A 13,434-nucleotide genomic window follows, 5' to 3' on the forward strand; every position below is an offset into this window, starting at 1 on the left:
TTCCCAAGTCTATTAAACTATGAAAAATGTTAGCCTTACTCACTTCTCTTACTCACACAATGATTTGACAAGCATGTGACCGCATGTGACTACAAACTATGGGATGGAAAGAGAAGTGAGTAAGGTTAACATTTCTCTTAAACCATTACTAGTTTATTTTGACAATTAAGATCCACCTACTCTCAACTTGTACATTGATTGTTAAATGTTTGGATTATTTAAATTAAAAACTGGATTCTGAAACATTTAATGAAAAAACGTTCAAAATGGGGGGAGTTAAAAAACATTTTATCGGGTCTATATTGTCTATTTTTGAAACTATGAAGGGCTGCTGGTTACAATATTCCCAAATCTACAAGACTACAACATAAGTCATCCAACAGTACCTGCCTTTTCCCCAATTTTGAAATCCCTACCACCATTTTATTTCATTTTGATTTTATTGCATCGCCTACATTCCTTCTCTTCCCGTCGTTGAGCTCCTTTGCCGTTGTCTCCTTCCCTTTCTTTTAGGTCTTCAGCGTCCAGAGATCGAACTTGACATTGAAAAAGCTTCTGATGCTGTTGTTGTTCAAAAAGGAAGCGGCTATTCTGGTTGAGGGCTCGTTTTTTATCATAAGAGCCTAGTGGAAGCAGTGAAAAAATTTGATGTTGTAATCTGCACCATGTCTCGGGTACATTTCTGGACCCACAACATTTTGTTGCAGCTGAAGCTTGTGGAGGCGATCAAAGAAGCTGAAAATGTTAAGGTACGATTTTTATTTGTTGGTTATCGATATGTGTTCTTGACCTAATAGTTGTTAGCATTTGCTGTCGAATTTTGATTGTAATAGAAGCAATTAACATATTCTACGCCATTAAAATTGTATTGCTTCTAATTAAGAATATAATATATTCTGATCTGAATTCAATCCCATTGTTGTTAATTAATTATATGAAAATTTGATAAAAATTTTGATGCCAATGAATGATGTGCGTAATAATTTATTATTAATTTGCTACAGTAATTTTTTTTATATGCAGTTATGGTCCTCTTAAGAGATGTTCTGCAGAATTTATTTGTTCGATAAATAATGATGCAATGTTTTTAGGATTTGTAACCTGTTGCTACTGTAGGATTTATTTGTCATGCTTTTGTGCTAAAATTTCCTATGCCTTCAACTCATTGTAGCATTGATGCTTTTATGAGAAGGGCTAGAATGGTTGTGCTCGTAAGCTTCTTTCTGCGTCTATAGAAGGTGAGTATTTTGATGTGCTTACACTTGATTTTATTTTTTTTCGAATTTCATCAGCTTAACTTACTCTGGATGAGTTTTTGAATAGGATTAACTTATCTTAATTAGTCTGGATGGGATGATTTTTTAAGTTTTTGAATTGGATTTTTTTAATTCTCTTACCGTAGCATTTGGGTGTACAAATTCATGTTTCTTTTTCTATTATGTATGGTTAAAAAATATTTGATATCATGTACTTCAAATATTAATTATGATTTTCTATCTGTTCGGTTTAAGATTACATCTGACTAACATGATGCCTCCATCTTTTTGCTTTGTTACATAGGACAAAATTCTGATATGAATTGTTTCTTCAGTTTTAAGTATCTTGAGAGTGCTGTTAGGGTCAGTTTGAAATTGAGCTCTTCTTCTATGGTGAGTAGTAGAAAATTAAATTAGATACTATAGATTATGATACATAAGATAGGATTATGGTGAGTGCTCCAGTTTTGCTTATTTTGAGATAGCTTTCAGGACTCAAGAGTTCAGTTTGTATGGAATCCTTCTTCTGTGGTGAGTAGTAAAAAAGAGGTGAGATACTAATTAAATTTGTAATAGCAGCAGTAGCATTCCAAATGAATTAGAACAACATTTGTGGCTAGATTGTTATTGGTAAATTGCAAAGTTAAGAGCAATGGTTTGATATATTTTAAGCATAGGAGATTTTCAAATCAAATGGTATCAGATGCTTTCATTAATTCTTTTTTTTAAGTTTAATTTTAATTAGAAGGTCATTATAATAATTTTATCATGCATTTAGGTGCATACTCTATACCATTTAGGGGAATTATATACATAAATTTCATCTTTAAAAAATATTTCTTTTCCAATTTTCAAGTATGGCAGCGTAAGATTGATATGCTTTAATCATTTTTTTTTTTTTACAAATACACCCCCAGCCAAAATTAGTGTCCAAATGTGTTTAAGGCCAATATTTTTCCTGTATACATTCCCCATGGTCAGCAATTTAGAAAATCTTTGTTCCCTTTTAATTGTTTTTTTGATGTAAAAAGTGAACAAACATAAAAGGTTTGAGTACCCAAATCACTCCAATCAGTTTAGCATTTGTGGAGAACAAGCAACAAAGATCTTATAAGATTTTGTTCTGATAAAGACTGAAACCTGAACTTCACATGCTGTTCAAAGACTTTTATCTCTGCCTTTGTTCGTCTCTCTTGAAATTTTCTGGCTCAAAAGTGGACCAAACTTTCAGTTTCTTCCAAGCTCAACAAGTGTCTTACCTTTAAAAATCAGCATGAAGTAGAAATAATTACCCTTGTTCATCATCTTTAATGCTTGTTCAAGAACAGTTTCTTCTGCAAACTGCTATTTGATCTGTCAAATAATCATAATTGGAGGAGTTATGTAATATGTCCTATCTGTTTGTTTGTATTTTGTTGGTATTGTATCACATCATGATGAAATGGAATATGTAGGTTTAAGTGAAAAACTAAAGAAGATGAACTAACGGAAAGAAAGTAATCAAATAGTATGCTAGTAGTACATTAAGTTGTCTCTTTTTGCAGACTTTGTGAGTGGTAGTAATACTAGTAGGTAGGGGCCATTCTCCAACCATGTCTCCTTTTCTGCAGACCAAAATTAGTGTTCATTGTCATCATGCCTCTGTCCACCTTTCCCATTTCTCCTCTACTTTAAAAAAGAAAGAAAAGCTCTTTTGGTTTTCAAGTCCTTGAACACCCTACAACTTGGGTGAATTTTATCATACATTCCCCTAAATATTATTTTCAAATTAAATGGTATCGGGTGAATTTCTAATACATGTGATCAGGCTGCAGTGGTGGTTGTGATGAAATGTTTAGATAGTTAATAGAAATTAATGGACTGGTTCACCGTTCACGCCTTCCAGGTATGTATTTTCACGTATGTCAGTTTATCTGCATTAATTACTTGAGCCATTAATATCTGATAAATTTGCTTGCATAATGCCCTATCTTAGAAAGTCCTTACTGGTGAAATCCTTGGTGAAAAATGAAGAAGAATTGAAACAACATTGCCCTGAATTTGTCTTTCATTTGTTTAAAGGAAGGGTGTGAGTCTTCATGTGTTTCTTCTTCTGCGGTTGCATATTTCTACAATTTGGTTTGGGTTTGTTAACTGCTCAACCTGGAAAAAGTTCAGTTTGTATATCATATCAATTTTGGCATGGTTAAAGGTAATTGTAGTTGCCAAATTTTATTTTCTGGACATCAGAAAAGTGTTTGATGCAATGCTTGATTTGGCTTTAAATTTAATTAATCCAAATTTGACATTAGAAGTATATTGTTTTTTCCTCAGATGCCAAATATTTTTTACTGTACTGAAGGTGATTGGTTTTGCCATGACCGATATTTTCAGGGCTGACACAACAATGCTGAAATAGATACTGATGGTGATGATCAACTTTATGCATCCGAAACAAAGTCCCTTTTGCCTAATGATGCATGAACAACTTGGCTTCTGTACCAACTTCAAATCTGAATAGAGAGTAGATTGAATAGAGAAGCTCTTTTATTAAGTTAATCTAATACCCATCTGAAACTACTACCCACCTGAGACAATAAATAATCAATTTAATTAATTAAGTTAACAAGACTGAGTGACTGACCCAGCTATTAATTGACATTAGCGAAGGAGCTGCATGGATAAAACCAACACAAAAGGACGCCAAACCAGATCTTCAACAGAAAACAACAGATACAAATATGATTGAAAATTTGAAACCAACAGATTTTTCACAAACCATCAGAGGATAGAAGATTTGACAGCCATCGCCGTTGATTGTTGAGTGTCAATGCTTCTGTGCTTCACTACTTGCTGGTCGGAAGCGGGATGTGGCGGCCGATGCGATTTGTGAATGTGATTAGACTCAGTAGTCTTGTGTGTTCAATGTTGGCTTGGTTGTTGCACATGTGTGTGGGTGTGGCTGTGTGCAAAATTAGGGTTTATATACAAATAGCAAGTCAGCCAAATCTTAAATTGAAAATGTCTTCAAATATCTGAAGGATAAAACGGTCTTTAATCGCAGTTTTTTTTAAATGATAATTTTTTCCTCCCCTTAATTTCTTGTTATTGTTTTTTTTTTTAAATGTAACTTTTTGAAAGTATACATTATATACATTAACATTTACTCATTTACATAATACATATACACAACAATATCTAAATTTTAATCAAACTTATATATATAACACAGTATAATTTCTTTGAAAAAATTAAATATACGTTCTTTTCTATGCAATCCTATCAATAATCATCCATAAAATTAGAAAATACGAGAGAAGGATAAAAAGGTCTTTAATCGCAATTTTTTGTAAATGATAATTTTTTCCTCCCCTTAATTTGTTGTTATTGTTTTTTTTTTTAAATGTAACTTTTTAAAAGTGTACATTATATACATTAACATTTACTCATTTACATAATACATATACACAACAATATCTAAATTTTAATCAAACTTATATATATATAACACAATATAATTTCTTTGAAAAAATTAAATATACGTTCTTTTCTATGCAATCCTATCAATAATCATCCATAAAATTAGAAAATAAGAGATTTATACTCTGATTTTAATTAGATACCACTAATAATAATAAGTTAATAACAAATTAAATATATGTATACCGTTGTTTTAAAAGTTGGACTGTTCGTTGACCCGGTCAAGGGGTCGGTTCGTGAGTTGACCGGTCTAACCGATTGGACCGGTCTGTCTAATCGGTATATAGCAGTCACATCTTTAAACAACTTCATTAATTGTTATAAGTTTGAAAACCAATAAATACATCCCTAAAATTTAGTATAAACCCTTATAAGTTTAAAATAAAGCAAATGCATTCTCAGATTTTATTATTAATTATTTTTTCTTAATTAATTTTTTCTCTCTTCTCATCACTTTCATCTTTTTCTTTTTTTCTCTCTCTCCCTATCAGGCCATCACTCCCCATCACTTTTTTCTTTCTCCTTTTTTCTCTCTCTCCCCATCACTCCCCGTCACTTTCTTCTTCTTTCTTCTTCCTCTTTCTTCTGTTTCTCTCTTTCTTCTTCCTTTACTGTAATTTTTCTCTCCTCTTCTCTTTCTTCTTCCTTCCCCTCCCCTCTCTTCTTCTTGTTTACCAGTAGATTTTAGAGTAAGTGAAAAAGAATTGAAGATGAAAATGAAAAATACAATTTGGTTTTTTCAAATGAAATGGAGAATGAAACGGTGCTGTAAATTGGTTTAGGAATTAGGAATATGAATTTTTTTGGATTAGATACCAAAAAATAGCGAACTGTTTTAAGCCCCGGGCTGGTTGGACGGACGGTTTTGTACTGTTCTGTCGATCCATTACCGTTCTAAAACGGGTTTAATAATATTCCCAATTTTATGTTAACCCGGATTGAAGTAAAGGCCGGCTCCTAATTGAATTGGTCGAACCGGTCGGTCCGATCTGGGTTTTAAAACAGAGATGTATACAACTATACATTTTGTTGATCTCAAATTAAATTAACTACTTGAAGAAGGAAGAGGAACCTTATAACATAATGTATGAATTCTTTGAATATCACAAAAAGTTCCTCTTCCTTCATCTAATTAATTGATAATTTTAATTTACAAAGATTTTAAATGTCGATTTAAGTAATTAATTTATTCTGGTATGAAGTTCTTCTTCCATTTTCTAATTAATTTGTTTAGTTTGCTTCATTGATTAATTTTCAACTATTCAAATTGATGTAAGATTAACAAGATTTATACCTGACTAAAATTTTTGAGTAGGGCTATTATATTATGCCTATTATAATGGCATCTAATTAAAATGAGAATATAAAATTATAAACTGCTTATTTTCTAATTTTTTGTATGATTATTGAATATTGATTGATTGCATACAAGCTTATATTTAAATTTATATATGAAATGATATTATGTTATTTTGATACGGTCGGGCGGGTCGGGGTCAAGCTGTAAGGTTTAATTAGAACATACGCAATGGAATTAACAATTGAAAACTTAATTAACCTTAAAGCCTAGGATCCGGGTATTGATTTTACCGTTTTCATGCTTAAAAGTCCATTCAAGGATAGAAGGACTTACTCACATTTGGAGGCTTCATCACTTTAATTTTTGGCACTATTCACTATGGATTCTTTGCAACCCGATTCAAGTGTAGAATCGTGCTTCAGTATCCCTATAGAGAATTGACAAGAACAACCAAAGACTAAATCACCCAATTGCTAGATTGGTAAAAACGAATATGGATCTCTCTCTCTAAAAGAACTCACTCCACTTTTAGAGAATTAACTTAAACTTAATGAAACCTAATTTTTAAGTTTGCTTATATAGTAAACTTAAAGTCCTATTCCATCTTGAAACATGATACAATTCTATTCCTAATTGAGTTTATGCTAAATCCAATTTAGGATAGAATTAAATAGGTTTCCAATTTATACATTAATATACTAAATATATTGAATATTAATTAGGTATTTTATTTCAATTAATATTCATATATAATAAATATATATTTAACATTAATTAGGGTAATTTTAATTCATTCAATTAATATTAATATAATTAATGTTAATTAGGCAAGCTTATTTATTTATTCTATTTCATTAAGAAATAGACATAGGCAACAACCTATATAGAATTACCAAATTACCTTGTTTTTGTGAAAAGACCAAAATACCCTTTAACCATTTCTTTGATCAAAACAAGTTCTTGATTTAATTCCCTTTATTTGTGTAACCCGTAGACTCTCTATTATGTTGGTAATGAGTAATCGCGATTAACCACCAATTAATCCTCTCACTATACATATATCAAGATTGGCCTCTAACAAGACATCATGGTCACCCAACAAGTAAAGATCAACATAGAATTGATACCTATCAATTGTATGACTCCCATCAGGCTGAGGCATATAAATAATGTCAACCTCAGATGTTATTCTGATGTGTTAGTATTTGGTTATCAGATCAAACGACCAAATTAAAATTGGATTGAGTAACGACTTAATCCCATTACGACCGTAGATTTATGTGTTGTGTCAATTTAACTGAATCACGTTGTGTGATAACTCTCTCCTATACTTAGGAGTGATGAATTCTAAGTTGATCCACCATAGCCTTAATATACTTCTCAATGTAGCCAATCACTACCATATTGAAACCCCTAAATAAGACTCCGTTAGGCTACTGTCAAACTACACCAATAGATACACAAAACGCTCCGGTGATCTCAAGTCTAAGGATTATATGTACCACCATCCGTTAGAGGATTTCTACAAATACTGAGGTTACCATCTATATGGAATCCTTTGGTGGGCTAGTCTAGTGGACTTGCATTCAACAAGCACCCACGCGTTGCACCAAATTGTCACCCAACAAATTTGACATGTAAGATTTGTCACTCCTTTTCGGTAGGGTTGTTCAACGCTATGATAGTCTTACCGTATTATCTGTACCCTAGGGCAGAATAATACTAAGGCTACATATGTTTCTAGAATGGCCACCATCTATGGTCATAGGGATCTCACAATCAAGACTTAAAACACTTAATTCCCTTATCATGGTTCCACCACTCTAAGGGCATATATTATTAAATATTGATAAGAGCTTGAAAATACACATTTACTTAATGGTTTATGGGGGATTATTTGTGAGAAAGTAGGCTTAAATTGGTAAATTTGCTTAATATTTTCATGAATGTCTTTTATGGATCACGGGTTTGTTTGAGTGTTTTCATATTATTAATGCTAAATGTTATGCTCGGATGGAGAATCATGTCAGCAACAGAATGAGTGAGGAGTAGAAACAAATGGATTGAGAATCAGGGTTGAATTGAAGAAGTTATGGAGTTTTGAAGTTAAAGAGAATATTCTAGAGTACGCTCCAATTTGATCACGCTTCAGTATTTTGACAATAAATATATCTAAGACCTTGTATTGAGAAAATTCTTGAACCATTGGAAAGAATATTCGAAGGGCTCATAAATCACCATATCTGGAGTGTTGAAGAATGATGCAAGGTCTGAACTGAAGAGAAGGTTTGGAAACCATGCTATGACATTGTGCTATGGCACAACAAAGTTAGAACCACCCATGCTGCGGCACAGTGCTGTGGTACACTCAAAAAAACTGGAAAATTTATTTCCGTGTTTGACTAGAAAATTAGGGTTTTAGGAGTCCTAAACTTAGTTGAATGAGGGGAAACGAAACCCTAACCCTTGTGGGATACAAATAAAAGTCTTTAGCATTGTTTGAGGGACTTTTTGGGGGAGATCAAAAGGAAAACTATTAGAAGAAAAAAAAAAAAAAAAAAAGAGCATCATAATTTCTGGAGCTTTTGGGGAAAAATCATAAAGAAGTTTTTCTTTGTTCTTCCTTAAACTCATGACTTTTGTTTTAATAAAGATTTTTGTTTCTTGCATATTTGCTACGAACTAACTTTATTTTCTAAGGCTAAGATATAGCCCAATCTCTTGAATATGTATTGAATAACTTGTGTTAATAGCTATTGAGATTGCTTCCTAAGTTATTGTGCCTAATGCTTTTGATTGTTAAGGGCCCGAGAATCGGATGAATTCATGGACTAGGTTGAGATCGAGAGATGATGCTTAGTTGGTCTAAGGTAGTAAAACCACAAATTGAGCGAACACTAGAGTTAAGTCGCTGCATCTTGTGAGGTTTTGGTAAACTCCATAGAACATTATGATCTCCAATTGCTTAAATCCGATTAGAGATAATTTGGGTTAGTAATTAGGAGTTAATTTGATAATTGTTCGAGAGAAAATTATTGAAAATTTAGGGAGTTTGACCTTTAGGAAGAGTTTAATGAAATTAGCATGAGTTGTTAATACATATGAATAAGAGTTGGTGTGAAATCTATGCCCTAGGTTAGTCATCTTGAGTTAAAACCAAAGAATTATTGAGTTTGTCTTCTTTTCAGTTTTGTTTTTAAAATTCAATTGCTTATTTTAATTTAGGGTTTTCTTGAATAAAAGTTAGATTAATCAAATAGGAATATGATAGTTTATTTTGGTAACTGATAGTAGTAATTCCCTAGGGTATGATACATTTTTCTTACACTTTATTACTTGAATGATTTCGTACACTTGCAAAAATCACAAGTTTTTGACACCGTTGCCGAGGAATTACTATTTTATTTACCAATATCAATACAAGCTATTTTGTTTGCTAATTTGAATTTTTTTTTTTTTTTACCTTGTATTTGTAATTAATTTAGTTTTATTATTAGGTTTAGTTTATTCTTTTACTTTTAGATTTTTTTTTTTTTTTTTAAGTCTTGGATCGTACACAGGAGTTAGGTTTAATGGTAGATAGAGGAGGAAAAGAAGTTCAAAAGGCACTCAAGGATAACTCAAGACCTACAATTGAGGGATGTGCTTCTAGTATTAGGAGACCATCGTTTCAAGCAAATACCTTTGAGATCAAGCTTTCCATTATTCAGATGATACAACATTCGGTACAATTTGGAGGGTTGCCAAGTGATGATCCTAATTTGAATATCACAAATTTTCTGGAGTTATGCAACACATTCAGACACAAAAGGGTATCTGATGACACAATTAGGCTAAGGCTTTTCCCTTTCTTCCTTCAGGATAAAGCTAAGGCTTGGTTGATTGCACTACCACTGTAACGGCCCACTCGAGGTACGTAGCTAATGTCTCTTACTTTACTCTTGTTTGACTTGGAATATTGTTAATATGGTTTGGTTGACCCTTGATTGAATGGATGCTTTGGTTTGGTTGTAACGCCCCACTTGAGGTACGTAGCTAATGTTTCTTCTTTTGCTCTTATTTGAGTTGGTTTATTAGTATTATTGTTTGGTTGACCTTTGATTGAGTGATATGTTGAATACTTGCCCTGAAATTGGTTGAAATAGAAGAAGTTCAGTGTTCCAGGCTTCGCCGCGGCGAAGAGGTGTTGAAGCCACGGGAAACTGTTGGACAGTTTCGCCGCGGTGACAGAATCTTCTTCGCCGCGGCGACAGGCCGACCAAAATGTTTGTTAAGTTTTAGATATTTTCTTCCCTAAGGGCAATTTGACCATTCTACCCCTAATTAGTAGGAAAAGTGGGGAGTAAAATGTAAGGAATTTTCATGGAGAATATGTTGATATGGGGGTGTGTTTGTAATGAATCAAAGGATATAGATGGAATTCCCAAGGAAGAGTAAGGGCAAAATGGGAATGCTTGTGCATAAATTGCATTAAAAGGAATTAAGTCATTGCAAACCCTTCATTCTTCTTCTCCATCGCCACTCTCCTTTCTTACTTCCTCTCAATTTCTCTTTCATTTGTTCAAGGATTTTTAGAGGGCTTTTGGAGTGATTTGGGGTAGAAAATCAATCTAAGGCATCCTAAGGTAAGGATTCTTGCTTTGGATGTGAAGTTTTGTGAGATTTTGAGTATATTTGAATATTGAGGGTTTTTGTTCATTTGTTTAAAGAGTAGAGAAAAAGTCAAGCAAACCAAGAGAAAGGAAGAGCTAGTGAAATCTCTCCATAACAAGGTAAGTAAATCCCAACCCAAGTTGAGATTTGAGAATTTTCTTAATTAGGGTTTTTAATAGCAATTATGTATGTATGTTATATACATGTTATATGCCATGTTATTGAGTCTTAAATGGAGATTATTATTGCTTTGTGATTGTTCATACATTTCAAGTATAAGAAGTGAGATGTGGGTTGGAAAGGTAGTTTGAGATGGAATTGAAGGATATTGAGAAATCCTTTTTGGAAGTGTCATTCTTTGGCAGGAATTATGGCTATGTGAGGGAGTTTTTCCCCATTTTGGATGGTTAGAGAAAGACATAGAATTATTGTTATAGTAGAGTTTTATTATGCACTTGAGTTGTTTGATGAAATGCCTAATAGAGGTTTGAGTATGAGTAGTGAACCTTAATTCTTGCAACATTGCATGTTGGCATTTCATAAGTGCATTAGTGGAGATGAACCATCCATAGGCATTAATTGTGCATTGAGAAGTGACTTAAGAAAGAGTAGGAAACTTTGTGTATGCACTTGCTCTATGAGTAGAGAACTTTGTGGATGCAACTACTCTAAGGGTAGAGAGTATGAGAAGTGCTAGAGTAGAGTGAATGAGAAGAGCATTAGAAACGGGTTGATGCTTTGTGATCATCACCCGACAGTTATTAGAAATGGGTTGATGCTTTGTGATCATCACCCGACAGTTATTAGAAATGGGTTGATGCTTTGTGATCATCACCCAACAGTTATGAGAATCGGGTTGATGCTTTGTGATCATCACACGACAGTTATTATAAACGGGTTGATGCTTTGTGATCGTCACCCGAAAGTCATGAGGAACGGGTAGGTGCTTTGTGGCCTCCACCCGATAGTTACGAAAACCGGGAAGGTGCTTCTTGATCCCCACTCGGTAGTCACTAAGAGCGGGTTGGTGCTATGTGAACTCCACCCGACAGTCATGAAGAGTGAGATGGTGCTGTGTGAACGCCATTCGGCCGTACCTCCGGTAATATGAGGCCATGACGTTTAGTAGAAAACAACAGAAAGTGTGAGGAAAGAATTAAGAGAAATACATACGGGGATAGACAGATAGAGGGTTTACTTACTGAGCATTATTTTGTGCTCACCCCGTTATTTTCCTTTGTGGATGTAGGATCTAGGTGATGATGTAGTCGGAGGGGCATCGGAAAGAATTAAGAGAAATACATACGGGGATAGACAGATAGAGGGTTTACTTACTGAGCATTACTTTGTGCTCACCCCATTATTTTCCTTTGTGGATACAGGATCTAGGTGATGATGCAGTCGGAGGGGCGTCGGCAAGCGAGGAGCAATAACTACACTGTTTCCCCTGTTTTTATCTTTTTAAATGGCATTTTTTAAATAATGCTCTTCGTGTATAAAAGACTTATTACATATAATAAAAAGAAAAGTTTTGGACCCATTTTCTATTATTATTATGCATGCATTGTACTAGTTTACAGCAGTTGTTACATTGGTTGACTGGTTGCTCTAAAATTGTAGAGACTTGGTAGAATTTTGGGGTTACTGTCTTCGCTGGGGCAAAGAAGAATCGTCGCCGCGGCGATGAGGCCCTAAAACCACGGTGTAGGTTCTGTGAAGTTTTGCTAGGGCAAAGAAATAGTCTTCGCTGCGGCGACGAGCCTAACAAAAAGTTGAATGAGGTTTCTAGAGAATTCTTCCTTTGGGGCACAATGACCATTCTACCCCTAATTAGCAGGAAAAGTGGGGAGTTAAATGCAAGGAAATTGTATGGAGAATAGTTTAATTGGGGGTGTAATTGTAAAGAATAAAAAGGGCAAAAATGGAATTCTAAAGAAAGAGTAAGGGTAAAATGGGAAAGAATGGAGAAAGTATGGGATAATAAGGGTTTAACTTTAGATACCCATTCATTCATCTTCTTCTCCACTGCCATTCTCCTTTCCTACTTCCTCTCAATTCCTTTTTCATTAGTTCAAGGATTTTTAAAGGGTTTTTGGAGTGATTGGAGTAGAAACTCAAGCTAAGTCATCCTAAGGTAAGGATTCTTGCTTTGGATGTTAGGTTTTGTGTATATTTGTATATTAAAGTTGTATGGTTTTATTGTTTAAAGGGTAGAGAAAAGTCAAGCAAGCAAAGGAAAGGGAAATTCTAGTGAGAGTTCTTTATCACAAGTAAGTAAATCCCAACCCAAGTTGAGATTCTTTTGAGTAGGAATTAGTAGAAATGATGTATGCATGTTTTATGTATGTATTTGAGAAATTAAGTAGAGATATATGTCTACTTGTTGAGAAATTAAATTGAGATAAGTATTCATGTTGAGTTTGTTGGATACTTTCCCTTTATAAGAAGTGTGGATGTGTGATAAGTTGAGATGAAGTTAGATGAGAATGAGCATATATTTTGGGAGTGTTCTTCTATGGTAGGGATTATGCCCATAGAAGGGAGTTTACTTCCAATTTTGGATGGTTAAAAAGAGAAATAGAGTTGTAGTTAGAGAAGAGTTTGTTATGCACATGAGTTGTTTGATGAAATGCCTAAGAGAAGCATGAGAATGAGTTATGAACCTTACTTATTGCAACATTGCATATTAGCATTTCCTAAGTGTATTAATGAGCATGAACCACCCATATGCATTAATTGTGCATTAAGAAAGAACTTGAGAAAAAG

The 13,434-nt window shown here is 33.7% G+C and overlaps 1 long non-coding RNA gene across 1 annotated transcript; it reads left to right on the top strand.

Moving 5' to 3' along the window:
- The first annotated feature begins 382 nt into the window (after positions 1–382).
- LOC116112210 lies at positions 383–3,861 on the top strand. The gene is made up of 3 exons (XR_004125184.1): positions 383–749; positions 1,172–1,238; positions 3,630–3,861. It is a non-coding gene; the product is annotated as an uncharacterized LOC116112210 (long non-coding RNA).
- Positions 3,862–13,434: the final 9,573 nt, after the last annotated feature.

Source organism: Pistacia vera, unplaced genomic scaffold (assembly GCF_008641045.1).
Source record: "Pistacia vera cultivar Batoury unplaced genomic scaffold, PisVer_v2 Contig656, whole genome shotgun sequence".
In the NCBI taxonomy this organism is placed as follows: domain Eukaryota; kingdom Viridiplantae; phylum Streptophyta; class Magnoliopsida; order Sapindales; family Anacardiaceae; genus Pistacia; species Pistacia vera.